Genomic DNA, 6044 nt, shown 5'->3' with positions numbered 1-6044 from the left:
ACGTAAATCGTGGCTGAATTTCTTCAACAAAGGTAAATAACGAAATGTTCTGACGTTTAAAAGGGTGGGGCAGAGTTGACGACAGGTGTACTTTTAATATTTTGTCATATTTAATTATAACTTTGCTAAACGTATTTTACAGTTCTCATCTTTTTTGTATATTCCAAAGAGCAAACAGCTTTGAGTTTCAGATCGCCGTACGCTGAGGCTGTCACACTTTCATAAATACTTTAAAGTTTTTAAGTTCCTGTGACTCAGCTTTAACTTGGACGAGAGGAGGGGAATGTTAATTTTAATTGCACAGCAGTAATGTTCACGGACCTTTGGTGGGCAATGGTTCGAACGCAAAGAAACGTCACTATACGCTCTATACGCTATACACTATACGCTCCATTTTAATCCTTGACACAGATTAATGCCCACTTTTATATTTCAAGGGATGTTTGGATATAATTCAGGGGTATATTAACATATGAACAGCCCTGACGACAAATATTTGTCCATGATTGCTGATAATGTTAGAATATCAGAAATACACTACACTACACCTCCTCTATTTTATGTTCTTTATTTTCCTAATATAATACGAGATACGTAACAAGATGTAGGTCAATAATTCAGGAAGAACCCACGAAGCAGGGGGTGTACTAAAGAAAACAGAATAATAAGATCATTAACAGAAGATAAGCTTAAGGATCATCCAGAATTTTCCAGTCCAGCTCATCATCATTTGCCTTTAAAGTTAAGTTAACACATCAATATTATATCAAATACCACCCAAATTTATTTTTACAGAAAATGAAAGAATGCGAACCGAGCAATATTTCATTTATTTAAGATCAGTCCAAATCATATGCAAAATCTCTTGTTCTAAAGAAAAAGCTAATGTCCCATATGGAAACTTGGTTGAAGAATCTTACTTCCCAGTTTAGGTCTACCATACCAAACAAATATAATAGTTTAATAGTCAATGTAGTTTGAGATTGTCATCTTCCTCTTGTGTTAAACCTAAAAAAGATTCTAATCCAGTGGGTTCTACATCAGAGGATGATGAAGATGGTATAGAAGATATACAACCTGATTTTTTTAAAAGGAGGTTTTTGTCTGGAGAAAAAAAATATGCTACTTGCTTTGAATGAGATGGTGGTAACCTAGGTTTTCTACCTTATCCTTTATAAGTAAGATTATGTTTTTTGAATAATACCTTATTTATGGGGAAATGTGTATATATTCAATAACATTTTTATTTTTCAGTTTGCCCTGAGAAGGATATTGATAAAATCAGATTATTTAATTTAGGTTTTGTATAGTAGGTCTTGGTACACAGGGAAGCAAGATTCTTCAGGTTTATTGGGACCTAAACCTTTTATTTAGAACATAAACATTTGTATATCATTTAGGACTAAGCTTAAACAAATTGACTATTGCTTTTTTCATATCATTATTTATTGTACAAAATGTGTTTTTATTTTGGATTCGTTATAATATTAATTTGTTTCATGATATTTACAGGCAAATTTTGATGAGCTGGAGTGGAGCTTATCCGATCCAATAAAGAAACTTAAAACAGTTGTATGATTCTGTTTTTATTCCATGCACCAACTTCTTCTTGAGTTCTTATTATTTAGTTAGCAGTGTGGATGGGTTTCATTGAAGATGGTTTATTATTGTCAAATATTTCCTAATCATCTGGTAATATATTGTATATTACTATCTTTTTTGTTTAATTGACTTTCATCAAAGAAAAGCAAAATGTAATATAATCCAGGACTCTGAAGTACAATGTAAAGTGATTTTAAATATTACTGTATGTAAAAACCAATCACAGTGTCTGCTAATTTCAGTAGAATATCAGTTTCATATAGTTACTTAGATTATAGTATAATCCTTTACTCTGATAAGTTAGTGTGTAATAGAACTTTCTTATTATAGTCTGTTAGAAGCAAGGAGTGTTAGGTTAGTTTACAAACCATTTTCTGACCATCTGTTGATCATTTTACAAATGTTATATGAACATACGTAACTATGACTATATGATTTTTAAGACATCTCAAGACACTGACATTAAATAAGCTGTGTCAGAAAGTGGATGAATGGAAAATCTTTTAAGGGATGTGTCCAACAGATGACCTATTTTTTTGAAGTATATTACCCATATAGCTGCATCCTATGTGTAGAAACTGTGCAAATGGCTGAACTAGGAGCAAACCTAACAAAACAGAAATGCATCAATGTCACACAGACCGTTTTTTATCTGCTTCAGTGTTTTCAGTTATTGTTTGCAAAACATCCATATTCATTAAATTCTCTTCCCATGTATTCCAATACATAGGCTTTAGACAGGATCAGAAAAGTTCCTGATGGGAATTCAAGGTACACATATGCACACAGACACATTCACAACGTTAATTTGGATTTACCAAGCAACATACGATGTATGTTTTTGGCATGTGAGTGGAAATCTTGACTACAGAGAAGACTGTATATAGGAAGAGTGAGCAATCTCCACACAGAATGTGAACAGGGCAGATATGAGACAGCAGTGCCAGCTACTGTACAAACATCCCAACTGAAACTCCAAACTGCAATAGCTGGAATGGAAATGAAGAAAAAAAGAATTAAAAACTTGATAAGAATGTAAAAGGAACTATTCCACTTAATCATCAGACTGCAAGGCAAAGGATCATTTACCATGGCTTATCAAAAATAGGCTGTCTTGAGACTCTTTGTTAGATGTTCATTAGAGAAACTTGATTATATTTTTTACTTTAATCGTGCACAGTATCCATTTTGAATCTGTTATAACTTTGGTTAACTGGTATCTTTAGTAAAAAATTTAAAGATAAACAGCCTTATCTTAAAAAGGCAAGTGATGAGCATAAATTTGTTCTATAATGGTGTTAATATTTTTTTCATTTTTATTTATTTCACAAAATTAACCAATATAAACAATATAAAATTAACAATACTGCCTCTAGCAACTCAGAAATATATTAAGTACAATTAAAGTCAGTAGTGGATGCACTGAACTAATATGAAATTATTCTCTGTAATTAGAGTGTTTTATGGCTACATTGTAAGCCTCTCTCATTATCACCCTAAAACGTAGTCTATACCTATTTAATCCTGCGTCATTAGACTGATACTATTATGTAGCATAAGACATTTGGGTGGAGTATGTTAAAAAAATTGGTATGTTTTTTAGGTGACATCTTCCTCCCTGAGGTGATAAGAAATGATGTGTTACTTTTTCAATACAATTTTCTGACCTTTCCTAGTTTCACCTGAATAGAACTTCTTGTCCGTTATGTTATATATTGATAAATACCAACACTACAAATGTTTATATAAAATATGTATAATGGTATAAAGTAGGTTAGGTTCAATGCATATGGGGAAAGCTGATTGACTCCTATAGACTTGCAGGAATAGCAAGTTGCACTTGAGGGAGATTGTGAGCTGGTGTTTCCGCTCTTAGGGACAGGCTGGCTCAGGGCCCAGAAGTGTTTTTGAGGAAACCAGAAGTAACTTTGAAACTACTTATGGGCCAGGGATTAAGAAGGGCCAGAGGGCAATTGAACTTGGAATCTCAAGGAGAGTTGGGCAATGGTTCAGCTGATGGGAGGTAAAGAGGCCAGATACTTTTCAGGGAATTTGCCACAGGGTCATCAAAGTCCTGGGTTAAGGCATCTCAGTATTTAAGTCCTGGGTGAAGATCCATTTCAGTAACATAGCGCAGCCTCTGTGGTGGTCATTCCTACACAGAAGGTTATGTCGATTGTACTGTTTTATTATTTGACTAGGCTTGGTATAGGCTTAATAAATTTCCAAAGAGTACAGTGCTTCAGAACAACTGCGCTTTATGTTCCCAGTGCAGGTGGGATACACATTTTCCATGTCGCCCTCGTCCATCCTTTTACTCCTGATTTCCAGTTTTAGTATTCCTAAGTACATGATACAAAGTATTTTTATATAGGAATATATACAAATATATATATTACTTATAATATTTCTACATGTATCATGAAGACATTTGTGAGGCTGGTCCTAGAACAGCTTCAACCTCTGGTCTCAAAACATCTAGATCCTCTGCAGTTTCCCTATAAAAAAACATATAGTAGTGGAAGATACTCTCAACTATATGCTCCACAGAATCTACTCTCACTTGGACAAAGCCAGTGTCATAGTTAGGATAATGTTCTTAGACTTTTCCAGTGCTTTTAACACCTTTGTGCCTAATTGACTAGGAGAAAAGCTCAAGGCTTTGGATCTTGATACCCCCACAGTCTTCTGGTGGTGTGTAATACTGGAGCACCTCAGGAAACTGTTCTGTCTCCATTCCTGTTCATCCTCTACATAACAGATTTTCAGCATAATGCCAGCACTTGCCATCTGCAGAAATTTTCAGATGAATCTTCCATCATAGGCTGCATTAATAATGGAGACGAGTCAGGGTACAGGAAAGTTGTGGAGGATTTAGTTTTGTGTTGCAGGGACAACAATTTTCAACTCGACATTAGCAAGACAAAACAGTTGGAGGTGGACATTAGGTATGCCAAGGAGCCCCAGAGACCTGTCACTATCCAGGGGAAGAATGTGAAAGTAGTACAGAGTTAGTACCTAGGGTCCATATAAACAACAAAGTGGACTGATCTGACAACACAGTGGCACTGTATAAGAAGGCCTAGAATAGATTGCACTTGCTAAGGAGACTCAGGTGTTTTGTTGTGTGTAAGAAACTGCTTGAAATGTTCTTTCAGTCCATAGTAGCCAGTGTGGTGTTCTACACTGTGGTCTCCTGGAGAAGCCACTTGAGCTTGAAAGAAGCACAAGAAACACTACCTCATTACAGGACAAACCCTGGACACACTGAAAGTTGTTGTAGAAAAGAGGATGGTGGCAAAATTGGATGCCATCATGAAAAATCCCCTCCAGGTGGCACTCTCTTAGAGCACTTTTAGCCACCAGGGGCCTCATGCATAAACGGTGCGTACGCACAGAAATGTTGCGTAAGAACATTTCCACATTCAAATCGCGATGTATAAAACCTACACTTGGCGTAAAGCCACGCACTTTTCCACAGTACCTCATACCCGTCGTACGCAAGTTCTCCGTTCGGTTTTGCAGACTGGCGGCACCTAGCGTCAAAGCAATGCTACTGTTCCTGTGTGGTTACCCTTTATTTCTTAGAACCACATTTCTTATGCGGCTTTATAAATACACTGAAACTAACTGCATATTGTTTATTAGTGTAATGCATCTGATTGTAGATTACCTGTAACAATATAATGGCCCAGGGAATAGCCATAGTATTCCAAATACCATAACTGCTTTAGCGTTGTTACTCTCACTGCACCTTCTTCTTTTTCTTCTTTCAGCTGCACCTTTTAAGGGTTGCCACAGCGGATCATCTTTTTCCATATTACTCTCACTGCACCACTCAGAGTATTTATATCACTGTATCTGAGTGGGGAATCACAGCAGCAGCTGATCGGAAAGAGAATTATCGGTATACAGCATCAAGCACATGCTGCCAAAGCCATGGCAATACGTTTCATAGCCTTTCCTGTACAGACCTCGCGGTTCAGAAACAGTTTCATCCCAAGAACTATAAACGCACTCAATCAATTGCTCCTTGTAGAACTGTTTGTACTTATAAGTACAATCACCTCACTGTAAACTTGCACTACAGTTATAATATAGTATTATAACTGTATTACTGTATAACTGTATTACACAACCTGCGCCACTTTATAAAGCGCGTATTTACATATGATGATGATATCATTTTTAAGATGAAAAGCAGCAAAATATGTTGATTATATTATACAGATAAAACTTTAACTTCATTTATATAATATGTATTGTTGATAATTAAAGATGTGAGGACACAGTGCCGCAGCGCTAGCAAGTTCACATATTGTTCCTGCCTTGCACGCTGTATATTTGCTGAGGCTGGCGCGACACTGGAAGGATACATTGACAGAGTAATTAAACACGTACTATGAAGATATTTCAATGTTCCTTAAAAGTTTTGAAGAATC

This window comes from Polypterus senegalus, chromosome 2 (genome assembly GCF_016835505.1).
Source record: "Polypterus senegalus isolate Bchr_013 chromosome 2, ASM1683550v1, whole genome shotgun sequence".
Taxonomy (NCBI): Eukaryota; Metazoa; Chordata; class Cladistia; order Polypteriformes; family Polypteridae; genus Polypterus; species Polypterus senegalus.
Note: the sequence above shows the minus strand (reverse complement) of the source record.